Genomic DNA, 15,134 nt, shown 5'->3' with positions numbered 1-15,134 from the left:
CAGTCATGGTATGTATATAGACACAGTCATAGACACAGTCATGGTATGTATATAGACACAGACATGGTATGTATATAGACACAGATATGGTATGCATATAGACACAGTCATGGTATGTATATAGACACAGTCATGGTATGTATATAAAACAATACTTGAAGGGTTCCTAGTTATTCATCTTATTTTACTTTGTCTATGTTGGTGTTTTTGGCTTTGAAAGACTAGATATGACTGCTTAATTGCCATTAAATCGTTTCCTGTGTAGCGAGTTTTGTGAATACGCTAATTCATCATAGTGTTTATTTGTTGAAAATTGGTATTGCGCTTAGATTTGATCTCGCCAAAAACGATTTACACGGAGACTCCTGAAAAAGCTGAAAGTTCCCCATCATTTCATCACCCTACAACATTAGTAATCTTTTCAAGAGAAATTTAAAAAGTTTGAATTCAAACAAAAGTAATTCAGTTACACTGAAAGTTAATATGGCTTGTTTCCAATTAATAGATATAGAAACCAGACGCATTCCATCATTCAATTAACTTACACGAGCCATGGAATGGCTAAACTTTGGAAACAATGGTGTCCTCCGGCGCTGTATTTACCCCTCATCTTCGGTGGAATGTGAGAGACAAATACGCTTTACGTATGTTTAGGTAAGATAGGGATGTTCCATCATCCCCTCAATGGTACGACCCGTTTTGTGTAGCCTTAAGGTTGAACATTTCTATCCTACATACAGAAATACAAACGTTTTATGGTACTAATAACATTTACTGTTCGAAATACGACTGCGATGCTATAAACGATAAAACACTGCTGCATCGACAGGTTTCAAGTTTTAGACTGATTTAAAACCTCCTTCCTGACCCCTTCGTAAATTTTCTTTTTCACCAAAAAGCAATTCTGAAGTTTAAATATACCGACGTAAGAAAACCAGGTCACTTGTCAGAGGCAACACTGCTAAAAATCCTAGCTTACCCAGTTTGCGAATTTCCCTTCTCAGCAATAAGGAATTCTCGGCATAGTAGGTTGAAATGTAAAGACAAAATCAGGTCACTTGTCAGAGGCAACACGGGTAAAAAAAAACCCTTGTCTTACCACCATCACAATAATTAAACAATTTTAACAATAAGAAGTTCTCATGTAACAAGGTTGAAATATAACGTAAAGGTAAGAATACCGTGTCACGGGTCAGGGGCAACACAGGAAAATAATGATTTGCCCTCCCCCCAGTACTGTGTCTTATCAAGTGTCTCTCTTCTGGGAAATCATGTCAGGTAATTCTCATCCATGTTGTGCCTAATTCTCATTTTAGTACTGTGTTGCTACTCTTCAAACGGAACTCATTTCAGTCCAGCATACAAGTGAAAATTTTGTCACTTCAACACATCGAAAATAATGGATGGCATACCGATATATGGTCAAAATTTTAAATCAATGTCAAATTTCGTGAAACGACGACAAGATATGAACAAAAGAATAAGTATAAGAACAAGATGTTTGGAAGGGTAAGCGTCTTCTGCTTCATCGACAACTATCGCCTTGTAAACCTTGTTCAACTCATGACGATGTGATGGTTCCCCGTAATTTTCGACATTGTGCAAGGGTAGAAGTGTATGTATGGTCATGGATTCTCATTTCTGGTACATACTTATATAGTGGACGTGGTCAACAACTTTCTAATCATTTAGATATCTACAAAATGAAGAGGTGCAATACCGCCATAATTTAGAAAAAAATAATCATATATCTAATAATTTCCAAAGAACGATATGTATCTACTCTGAACCGTGCCTCTTTTCGAACCAAAGAATCACTTTTAATACTTCCAGTGATTCCACTACAACAGACATCTACGTCATTCTTTTCAGTTGATTTTATCCACGGCAATACCGATGATTAAGAGTCAAAGTAACCGTGGTGGAAAGATTTTAATTCATTATACATCAATAAACATGATATACAAAATAAAACAAATATGTCCCGGAAAGCTGATTGTTTGGAAAACTTCAGTGCTATGTCATGGCAATGTATTCATGGCGTGTCTGTTACTACATCCGCAATAATCAGAAAAATGGTATTACACAACGAATGACGTCAGAAGAATTACGATACACAACGAATGACGTCAGAAGAACTACGATACACGACAAATGACGTCAGAAGAATTACAATACACGACAAATGACGTCAGAAGAATTACGATACACAACGAATGACGTCAGAAGTTTGCGTTGCAAAACAATGACGTCAGAAGACTATAATTGTGTTAAGCAACAAACAACCTACATGGTTTGCACTATTTTCCAGCGGATTCTAATATGAAATAGGCACTGCCTAAAAGCGAGCGCACTTTGATCAAGAAGATGAAGGTCTATGTACAATATTATATCTTTCATTTTGAACTGCCTCAAACATGGCTTCACTGAAGCTAGCATGTTTCTTTAATTTGTTTTATATTTTGAAAACGTAAAAAAAATATACAGACGATAGCAATGTGTTACACAGATAATCATAGTTAGTGTCTTTAAATATAAGTTGATTTTGGCGAGGATAAAGAAAAACAAAAGAATCGATCCTCTGTTTACCTGACGTTGACCTTACCCTGGATATTGCCTGATGATGAACGTCAAAGTAATTGCTTTGAGTAGAAATAAAGTTCCAAACTTTAACAAACAAACAAGGCAGTGATTTTTTTGAATTTGTGTAAATAACTTGGTTCATTACAACATATGAAATCACTTTTTCAACAGCTTTTTTTACTTTTGAACATAATTAGTAAAAAGTAATTTAAGAAAGTAATTCAGTCAAATTACTGCACATGCTAAAATGCAGCTGTTTTCTGTCATTTTCAAATACAGCAAATATATATGTGGTAGGTGCATTCATGACAGTGCCAGTTGCAAGATAAAATACCATCATTGTCATCACTGTAATTTTTGAAGGTTTTTCCTACTTCCTTACTTTTGTGAATCAGAGGATGTTAGCCGAAAATATCAATATTGACAATAAATACCTTGGATAAATGCAATAATGAAATGATATATCCGTTTCTAGTTCTTGCTACGTGGAGGCCTCCTCTTTCAAGAACCAAAAATGTTTTATTTGTTATCTGTGTATGTAATATCATTTTGTGTTGGTCTACTGAAGTACTACCAGGCGGTTTTCCTGAAAGAAATAAAGAACATCATTTTATATCAAAATTGGAATGGAGAAGACATCAGTAATATTGTTTTTGATATTTGTACTAGAATTAAAAATTTAGTAGATGTAATTTGCATATTTTTTGTTAAATGCATCATTGTTGTATATTTACGCATAAGGAATGCGAGGAGGAAAATGACCTTGATTACCAATGTTGATTTATGTGGTGTACATACTGTTGTTGGGCATTAGTGGTGGCAGGGCCAAGGGCAGTGTAGCTACAATGGAGATACTAAGAGCTGTATTTCATGATGATTATGAAATACAAAAATGTTGTGCTTACCATGTTATCACTCCATAATTAGTATTTAATATTCCATCAATTCTTGTCCCAAAGCTTAAAGCCAAATGGACACCAAAATTGTCACTGGGACTTCAGTCTCGAGATCTTCATCTGCATGGAAAGTCTTCATTAAAGAAATGAAGTCATGTAATTATAACATTTTGTGTGCATTATTTGCAAAGTTTCAGATATGAAAATAATAAAGGTGTTCTTGTGGGAAAACTGTTATAAGATTTAATTGATGGTATGAATATATCAGTGTAATTACATGTATAAGTGTAAGACAGTTTAATGAGATACATAACTGTATAAATTTACTTCACTTATCATACAAGGAACATACAATTAATGTGTGTTTAAGTTTAATTCATGTCAAAGTGTTTATTTCTGATAATTTAGTAAAAAATGAAAGTTGTTTGAAAATTGTCGGGGATATTGATGCTCACCTTTATCAGTTGGTGTTCAGAAATTACTGAATCGCAAAGGAGAATCATTCATAGGTCACAGCCATAGGTCACAGCCATGAATCATTCCACCATATATGTACGCCCATCTAATGTATAGTTAGTAAAAAGTATGTGCGGATATTTTTTGGATTAAAAGTAATCGCTGAGCTGAAATAACTGAAGTGTAATTTACGAAATCTGAATCTCACTTCGTTGCATCGGAATTAGACGCTGAGAGTACCGATTTCATTTATTGTTTTCCGAATAGCGGGCTGTTATGATTATGTTGACCAATCGAATTGGTGATCAGTTTCCCGCCAATAGTTGTATGGACTTCCGGTAGCCTCTATCGCGCGGCGAGCCACAAGTGAAAAGTATCGTTGATAGGCTCTCCCATTTTCCTAGCGATATTTATTATCAAATATGAGATGTATATTTGAATTGAAAAAAGATGCGATATTACGACTTTCAAAGACTACGCAGGAATTCGCTCTTAGACGGCGTACCGACGAGCAGATGGTGTTAAAAAGGTGAGTAAACCTAACAGTCGGTGCACTGACGATATTTACAATAGTGAAGTATAATTTTGATGTTAGCTTGTCTTTGGTTCAGAAAGGTACACTGTACATCAATAAAGACCTAACTCTCTCATGGAATAAGCAATTCAACTAAAAATTCAGATTTCACTTGTGCATAGAAACACTTACCGATACGTCTCAGACCTTGATAATCTGCACAGGTTGACAGATTTGTAACTTTTGTAAATTTCCTATTTCTTTCCAAGGACATTTGTAACTAATTCAGCACCAAAATGTCTTTCCTAAGTCCAGTGGACTGGCAAAATGGGTGAAAATACCCCATGGCAACATATAGATTGTCTAAAGACTTGATCATAGATTTGATGTGAAGTATTGGGTAAATATACAGGTCTGTACATTGTCCACTGACGATTTCTACCACTATCAGAATTTTATTGCTTTATCGCTCATTTTTTTGGTTGATTTTAAAGTATACAATGAAGTATTTCACACTGTCAAGCTAAGAAAAAGTGCACCTGGTATGTCTGACTCCAAGACAATATGTAAGATTCTGAATGGTTTTGATTAAGATTTGATGTGTTTTATATTCAAAATATATTCTAGGCATAACTGTTAGATTGAGGGATATAGATCCACCCATCCTTTTCTGTTGTAAAATGCGGCAATGAAGACTCCAATGACAATTAGGACAATTTGACATATTACATGTGAAATTTCATATAGGGTAAATGCTGTTAACTTTACCAACACATTGAAATTTGATTCGAGAGGATTTTGTGTTTTCTTTCACTAGACATAAAATGATATTTCATCAATTTCCCAATGGGCTGACATGAACAATTGAAACTAAAAAAGTTGATCACTATAGTGTTCATTTTTTTACTTACAACATGTACATTAACGTTTGAAGTCCCAAGTTTCAGAATTTGATTCTTCATCATCACAAGGTTCATCATGATTTTCCTCACTGGATGAATAGTTGTCAATGTCTGTACCTAATGTGAGTGAATGTACTATGAATTTGTACCATTTATGTGCTAATTTTGTGTTTGGATGAATTCCATCATACAAGTCTTTGTAAATATATTTGGTAACCTTTCTTGTATTTTGGTTTTTCCTTCCTCGACGAAGGGTCTTTGTTTTTCTGATGTCTCTGTCTAGTTTAATAGACCTGCCTGCATTGATTGTGTTCAGGTCTACAATGTATTTATTTATTTGCTCAATGTCTAATTCCAGTTGTTTTTGTTCTCTTGTTTCTTGTGCTGTGTATATACTTTGGTGTAATTTGTGCTTGCTTTCATTGAATGCTTTATATTTTGAAAGTGAAACTGGTGGGATACAGGCAAAAGCAGTTTTAACATTGTATTTATTATAAGATGATCATTCATCTGTTCTATATCTGTGATGATAGATTCAATTCAGTAATGTTGTGTCTGTAGGCCACTTCTGTACCCCCATGGTGTTTAATTTTTTTGTGTCAGATCACAGATGCCAGCTGCAATGATTAAGGAAGTGATCTTAAGTCCACTTTGCAGTCGGTCATCAATTGTATGTAGCAAATCGTTGATGGTAGATCCTGGTTTTATAATTGTGTAAGGAGTTGGTGTAATTGTGGTTGATTGATCCAGGTATTGTTTTAACTTGGCTCCTCGACTATCAGTTGCAATCAGTGATGAATACATTCTGGAAGAAAGTACATTTGTCATTAATATAACGAGGTCATCAATTTTGTTGTCATTAAATGTGTATTAACTTATATATTCACCGTGTAACAAAGCTAGGTTGATGATAGTCATATCACTCACCTCGGCTTTTAACAACACTGTTCAGATTGATTTTGTTGAAGTATTACTAGTAAGAATATATATTGATAATGCAAAACAATTGTAAATACTGATGCCATTCTTGTTTTCAATTTATTGCAAAGTAATGGTTTCTTTGAAACTGACATACAATTATGTGTCTTCATTGTAACTTAATACTGTTGTGAACTTGTGAGAACATGTCAAGCGTTACGTTTACTTTGTAGAAGATATATCTTAATCCGGAATATTGATGCAGAATACCATTGAGATATTTGATCTAGGTGAAGGTTGCCTTTGCCAAGTTGATATAATTTCATAACACAATATAAAATTAAAGATTAAGATAGCATAGACAAAATATTGAAGCAATTATATTTTAATTATTTCACCAACAACTCATGTACGTTGCTGAATTATGGTATCACTCACCATTGATATTCTGATATTTGTGTCGCTCAAGTTGCTACCGTTAATGATTGTGACCTGAAGTTATTGTCGTTGACAGAATTGTCATTTGTTTTTGTTTGTTTATTTGGTCTCAATTGATAAACTTTCAGAGATACCATCTAATGCTTGAAAATGCTAGTAATTCTGACAAGGGCAATACTGTCAAGTAGAGAGTTGGTTTACATAACCTCAGGTGAAGATCTGAGTTGCATGATTCAATGCTCCTGTGTTGGTTTTTCATAAAGGTGAGGAATGGACCAGTCTGATTGGTGTTGTGTCCTTGGACAAGAGACTTTTACTGAAACGGCTATGAATGACATGCAATAGACCTCCCATATGTGGTTCAATAAAAGAGGCAGCTGGTATACAGTTACACCCTAACTCAAAATGACCTTGGTTATTCACGAGACAAAAAACCCAGCAAAACAATATGAATAAACATTATTGATACGGTTAGCGATTATCAGATCACTCACCGCAACTGGAAAATTGAACGAAATTTTAGTATTTACACAAGTCTTAAGTATCCTTATTCACATTTGGTTTAAGTACTTGGATTCCACATGTTTGATTGAATTTGTTTTGATTCCAGATTATCTAAGGATACGTACAGAAGATCCATGTGTTTTTCTGAGGTCCATATTCATAATCCACGCGGTGTCCATCCTGTGAAGTCAGATTGGCCATTTAGTTGGGAGAAGAGAAGCAGAAAAAAGGTAAAAGAAATGTTTGAGCTACCATGACAGTGATGTTTGCCAATACCAGTGAACAAAATGGTCCTTAGTTTGTGACTTACTTACGACACTATTTCTGAATTCCAATTCAAGATGTTTGTGCAAAATATGTCAAAATATCTTACTTATAAAAAAAAATAGCATGAGACACAGGAAAGAGTACTGGAGTTGGTATTTACTGGATAGAGGAAAAGGTTTCTACTATTCACAACAACAACAAAAATACATTGCACAAAGTTGTATATCAGCATTGCAAGGTAGAATCGCGCAAAGAAAAAGAGTTTATCTGCAGAAGAATTCGGTTGTTGCTATCTTAAAAATAAGACCAAGCATACAATTGTTAAATCATTAAAGAAATAGTCCAGGAATGGCTCATCAAAATGCAAACTAGATAACTCAAACTACACAAACTATAACCAGCTGCTATAGTTGAACTCTGCTCAAACTCAAACAACTATCACTATTTGTTGAAATTGTTCACATGTATTTAGATCTTTAAAACCAATACACAACCCACAGAGATAGATGTAGCTTGTAATGAATTTTTAAGGTTTACCATGCATGTGCTTCCAGAAAACTACTATAACATAAATTATGTCAACAAGTCAAAAATGTACTGGTGAAGTATCTGTCTTCACATCCTATTTGTGTATTTACGATTTCCTGTATAAGCCTTGCTCACTCGTATGCTTTGATAGATATAGTAACCACTCTAAAAAACAAGTGCTTATGTGATAGCCTAGTTTTGATAAAGGTAAACTCTATCAGATTATGGAAATATTGTTGGCTTAATATATATTGTCTTGAATGCTTCAATGTTCATGAAAAAAACCCCATGAAAACCAAGAAAAAGTTGTACTTGTACATGTATTCACATATAAGCATAAAGTCGTAGATTATAATGATTTGATAAAGGAGAGGCTTTTACCATGCAGGACATGAACACCACTTACATGAAAGCTAACTGGATAAAAATTGGTAGATATCAGTGAAACCTGAAACCAGATTTCTTGCATTAGGAAAAACGTCTAAATAGAGATAATTTGAAATTCAGCGTTACTGAATGTTTTTTTCATTTCATGTAATGTCAGGCAGTGTCTATTGAGGATTTCACGCCTCAAAATTTTCCCAATAATTTGTGATGTGTACATCCTTTTCCACTATATGTGTGTAGTTGTTCTTGGTTTGAAGCGTGAGGGATCGAATTCTAAGAATTTCTTTTGCTCTTGCTTGTGTTGTAGGTGTATTAACAACGTGACGGAGACGGTCGTCATTGACATAGAAAGATGGATGCCATGCAAAGTCAGGGTCCACTCCATCACCACCAGCAGTTTTGGCACGAGATAAAGCTACAAAAAGGGCTCCAGGAGCTTTGGACTCAAACGTTTTTGATCCAGGATTAATCACAATGTAGCGATGTGGCTCACTTGTTCCTATGGTCATTCCTTGGCATATGTGTATGGTGGTTCCCCTGCGTAGTCGAAGTGGAACTTGTTTCCTCTTGCACGCTACACAATTGCAGTCAAGACATCTCTCAACAGGCTCCAAGGGTATGACAATGGGATGGTCTTTAAGAAATGGTGGACCAGTGTACTTTGCAAAATGTACCATGACAACATCTGGTAGACTGTCTGAGGGTTTTCTATCGCTTAGATAAAGGATATCAACAACAGTGTCCATAGCACCGTTGTACAATACGTATTTAATATTTAAGTTTACTGACAGCATAACCTTGGCATTTCTACAAAGATAAAGCTTCTGTAGTAACCCTCCTGCTTGATGGTTTGATTTTGAATGGCGCCCTTTTGTGATGGCAGTGAGGGCTGCAATAGGAGTAGTAGTATTCATCTCCAGAAGTTTATTTTTGTTGTGCTTCCATTCCCCATCATGGCTTGAAAATACAAAGAGACAATTGCTACTCATCCTTTGCATTAACATGGTACCATAGGACTTTTTTTAGCTGATCCCACTGAAATTGTTGCAGCCAGTTGGCTTGTTCAACTGTAACCTTGTAATCTCTCAATGCCAACAGGGTATTTTTAAGCTGATGCTGGTCATTGTCCTGTCGTACAATGGTCTTCAGTCTCACGGCAGCCGTAAAAGTTGTCCAGACAAGAGCACCATGTAAAGCTGCAGGATGTTTTGACTTACAGTTGTATACTGGTGAGTCCAGTACTGGGAGTAATTGAACACCATCTCCTAAGAAGACGACAAAAGGCAGACCACCCCAGGATTGGTTCATGTTCTTCATTCCACATCGACACAGATATTCCATCCATCCTAGCGTTGTACAACCTATTAGAGATCGTTCATCTACTAAAAGAACTTTGACACCTTCACAATTTTTTTTGAAGATCTATTCCGGTGTTGCCATCTGGTGGAACCATTTCCCTGGACTTGGATTTAGTTGGTACTTTTAGAAAACTGTGCAAAGTTACTCCACCAATGATATTTGCACTATTTCCTGTAGGGCATAAGACTTGTGCAGATTTGTTTGTTTGAAAAAGATTTCTGATTGCCTTTACCAAGCAGTTAATCAAATAAGATTTTCCTGATCCAGCTGTGCCAGCTACAATTAGTCTTAATGGTTGAAATGTGTTTGGACTTTCAAGATAATCAAACAGATGAGTCATGACTAAATCGAATGCAAATTTCTGCTCTGCATTTAAGCTTGAAAGGGAAACATTTGGAACCCTCAATATTTCATCATCTGTTTGACAATTTTGGTTGAGCTCCTAAATGAATTTTACACCAAAATTTTGTGGATAATGAAGTGTTGTTTCACTCCAGTCATGGTCAGGTCCACCGTCATCAAATCGGAACTCTTCTGTGGCAGAAAATTCTGTATGTGGTTGCGGAAGTTCCATCCACTCTGGCTGGTCCACTTCAGATTTCGATGTTGCTGAGGATTGCAGTTCCTGGTCATTATTTTCATGTTTTTTGACTCGTTCAGTTTCTGCTTTTACAAAATTGGGGCAAATATCCGAGTTCAAAAACTCCCCCGTCTTGAATTTCCATGATTGTGTTGTAGTTTTGATATCAGATATTTGTCTCCAATTGGGCCAGTGCAATGAAAGCATGCTTCTGCAATAATCCTCTGTCAGTGGCCATGTAGCTTGCACCCCAGTGCCTGCTATAACAGGAACTTTTCCTTGTGCACAAATGAGATTGTACCAAGAATCCTGGTTGTCCTTTGGTCTTGCAAGATATTTATCTAAAGGGGTGCTTTTTGTAATGGTGGAACCAGTGCGTTCTAGAATTCTAGACCCTGTCATGTTAACGGATTGAAATGTGGACCTAACCAAAGCCAGAGAAAAGAAGTTTCGTGTTGTAAATTCAGATATTGGGTTGTTGTTGCGTGTTGGCCATGGGATACATATCCTTCCTTTAGAGATTGCAGTAACTGGGTCAGCTTTTTCACCAATCACATCTTGGACAATATTTTCAGCTTGCTGACGGATGTCAATGTTTGGATCAGGAAGAGGAACACTGGAATTAGTCTCGATGTTGGTCATAATTTCAGAATTGGTTTGTAGGGGAGCAGAGCCTTCATCATTTTGATGTTTTGTGAATTTATCATCAAATTCTACAGTATACTAAACAAAAAAAGAAAGGTAACACTACTTTATTCTGTGATTAATTAATTAACCCCTTCATAAATCCTTACCAATCATGTACGAATAAAGTAATTGATCAATTCTGATAAACAGCAGTCATGGTTCATTATAAAACTTTGCGTTCAGTTGATTTTATTCGACTGTAAAGGACGTTGGGGTCAATTTCAAAGGTAACACCATCAGTAACGGGTATGGCCACCGTTTGCGAAGTAAACAGCATTGCAGCGTCGTCGCATGGAACATATTTGTTCTCCCTCTTCTGAGGCTGATAAAAGGGGAATGGTTGTATTTAATGAATTTGCTGCTTTTTACTTAGTTTTGTCTTTCTTTGTTTCATGTGGGCTATGAGACAGATTTTTCTTTTTATTTGTTTGATGTGTTTTAGTTTTCAAATTTATATTAGGTGGTTTAGTAAGTGGCTGCTGCTTGTGGGATAATATTTCCATGTATTGTGGTGTAGTAGTATTTTCCTTTTTGGAATTGGAATTGCATTGTATTCATTCGATGGAAGCGTTTTTTTTTTTTTGCCAAGACTTCTAATTTGTTGGGGGGTTTTTTTGTGCGTCAAGAAAATTTGACTATTTGTCTGCATATTTTTTTTTTCAAAATACTAGCATAGGTTGTGGTTGGAGGTGCAGTGGGTGGTATTGGTTTATTTCTCTCAGGGCAATCACTGACATCCTTGCAGCTTTTTTTTTTTTTTTTTTCAGGTGATGTGATAAAAACTGAAAATGCTGGTTTTGAAGAAGGAGTGTAACTGTAGGTGTTCTTGTGTCTTCTTTGTTGGGATGAAATATTTGTTTGGTGTACGGAGTTCCTTGCAACCACACTACAATGCTACATTTTAGTAAAATACTGGCTGCTCTAATTCCACATGCAGTAGCCCATCCATTGCCTTTTATCATTCTATTCATGTATACAGTTGGGGGTGTGACTAATGCCATGGAGCAAATCTAAGAGGTTCACCCATTCTTGCCAGTTGTTATATATAAATTGGCAGATTGACCTTCTTAATTCATTACTACTCAAAAAGTTTCCATGTAGAAGCAAGCTGAGTGCATGAAGAAAACAATTGCCATCCCCTGGTACATCATGAATATTGAAAGTTTGAGCTTCAGTCTGTACTTGTCTTGAAAGAAAAGATTTAGACAGCTCGATCTCTTGTTTTAGAATGTGAACATGATATTCTTCCTGTAATTTTGGGATTTGAATTGAATAGGTATTATCCATTTCCTGTAATGCTTGGATTTGTTCGGCATATGTGTGATCCATTTTGAGAAGTTGTATTTGATTTGCTGTCAAAATGTGCAGATTTTTATGTAGACAGATATATTTTTGGTATTTATACTAACTGATTTTTTTCTTGACTCTTCCTTTACCTGCAAAGAATAGAAATAGAAAGAAGGAAAAATATGAGTGAAATTGAACAATCATGATCCTTGAAAAGTCCTTGTAATTTAAATGTGAATTGATACTAATGTGCTATCAGTGAATCATTGAAATAATTTGATTACCTTGACCTTTTAAGGATTCCTGTAGCATAACTTGATTGGAAACCAAATTTGGTACACATATCAACGAGTTTATACACAAGTTGAATATTTGGGGGGTTTTTTGAGGACAAAATTTAGCAAGTTTTGAAACTTTAAAAACATTGACTCTATCTTTCAAATAATTTTTGAAATTTTATTGTTGACTTTGAACATAATATATTGCTGTTTATCAATGCAGTCTTTAATTATATTGATAAGGTCAAAATCCATCCATATTTGCCAGAGCAACTTTGTTTTCAGAATGGTTAAACAAATATTTTTCCATTAAGTAACTACTACCATCAGATTTGAGCAAAATCAGATGTGAAATTACAAAATCCTTTCGATTGAATGTCTGGAGCATATTCTTTCTCAAACTTCTTATTTGGTTAACAAAAAAAAATAATGCACAATGTGTGATTTTTGCCTTTGCTTCATTTAATTTTTCAGTTTCGGAAGACTTAATGGCATGTGTTTGTTGTGTTGTATTGACAATTTTTTGTTAAAATTTGTAGACTTTTATCAAACTGACAGGATTTAGATGATTATTGTTATTATCCATATTTGTATTCACTGTGATGCGATAATCACTTGCATGTATACATAAAATTGCTGTATCATGGAGGAACTCTTCTTAATTTCTATACACACAAGGACCGAAAGGTATCAGAGAGATTCGACAACAAATGCAGTACTGTACTACTGTTTATTAAGGAAAAGCAATACAACACACAAGCATGAATTATATAAGGTATTATAGTGTACATATTTGATATTTTACGTGTGTACAGAGATCATTAACAATTTAAAGATAACATAAAGGATCATGTTTTTATTTAAAAATTGTTTCCCTCTTCAGTTGTGATAGAGTGTTCAAAAATAAAAAAAAAATGCATCATTCCAAACACCGGAGTTCGATTATTTGTTATTTGTACAGTCGGTATGATCCTTGTATGTACAATATGTTCGTACATTGAGGTCCAGGTTTTCATGTCGTGTTATAAGACAATTTGCCACTATGTCTTTCTTTTGGTTTTAGGCCTGGACAGGGCACAAGTTAAAAATTGTCCTCTTGTGTCAATTGTGTTTCAACAGTCAATATATCAGTGAATTATGACAATGCATCATATACCGTAATGTTGACTAATGGTTTTGGATTTGAATTGTCTGTCCTAAAGATGTGCCCTCATATCAGATGGCAGATGGAAAGCAACCATGGAAAAATAGGAAGATAGCATAGAGCAGAGAGGTTTCAGAATATCAATTACTTAGACTATAAAAGTGCCGTCTTGTCTTGAAGCAGATGAATGGAGAATGCAGAAAATTACTAGAAACTCTTAAGACTTTCCTGATAACATTCGGCTTATACAATGGTTCTTGCTTATTTTAGTTTGCTAGAATTAAGAAGAGTTGGCAGTGAACCGCGCCTCCAACTGCCAAATTATAGAAAATGTTGATTATTGTTAGTACACAGTGTTGTTGTGCTTCATTGTTCACTATCGAGTTACTATGGACATTACTGAAAGTAGTTTTTTGACCCGCCTTCCAAAAATACACCAATGAAAGGCATATATACTCAACTCATGTGTTACTTTTCAGGCATGGAATTGAAGGCATTGTCGTAAACATTTCACTTGAAAGGTTTGTCTTTAAGATCTGGTCTGCAAAATTTATAATTCAAATTATAAGACAGCTTTATATACAGTGTAAGGTAGATTAGATAGTAAACAACTCCACACATCAACAAATTTCTTACCAATTTGTATGTTCCAGGAATTGTTTCTGAAATTGCATTGAGTGTGGATTTGATGAAAACTTTGATTTTGGGGGAACTTATAGATTTTGAGAAATTACTAGATTAAAACGTTTTATAACTTGCTCTCTCCATCTGTTTTTAGTTTATGTCGGTTTTATTGAAACCATCTAGGCCTACTTTAAAATTTCATGTTCCTGCTCAGGAAGTTTTTCAGGATATCTTTTGGGAGCGGGGAAATGTCATATCATATTTGAAAACTTGATGGAATTTTTTAAAGAGATGAATCAACAAAACCTTGATTTCATGTTTTTCAATGCATCATGGATAAAGTTGATCATGAATATGTAGAACTGGCAGTTACATGTAGGATTTGGTGAAGTTCGCATCATAGATCTGTGTGAAGGCTTAAGTTTTAAAAAGTCGGCAATGCAAGATCAGCTGATTAGTGGAAGTAAGGTGGCAGAATACAATATTCAACAGCCTCTACTTGGAGAAGCTGTACATATATATATATGCAACAGGTACAGGTCAGAGTTTCATATGACTACGTTGGATTGCTTTGTAATAACGTTACTTACACTGTTGACTACGGAATCCAAGTAGTGCTGCTGTCGGTGTCGGAGCGCCGGGAGCAGACGACAAGTGAGCGTTCGCCACTTGCGGTTAAGCTGATTTCAGAAAAATGAAACTGCTCCATTTTAAGTGTTAACACTGCTAATGTAAATAAGAGATCATGTACTCGAGTAATTATAAGAAGGACATATTAAATC

This window comes from Ylistrum balloti, unplaced genomic scaffold (genome assembly GCF_031769215.1).
Source record: "Ylistrum balloti isolate Yb309-2 unplaced genomic scaffold, AGI_CSIRO_Ybal_v1 Utg370828, whole genome shotgun sequence".
Classification (NCBI taxonomy): Eukaryota; Metazoa; Mollusca; class Bivalvia; order Pectinida; family Pectinidae; genus Ylistrum; species Ylistrum balloti.
Note: the sequence above shows the minus strand (reverse complement) of the source record.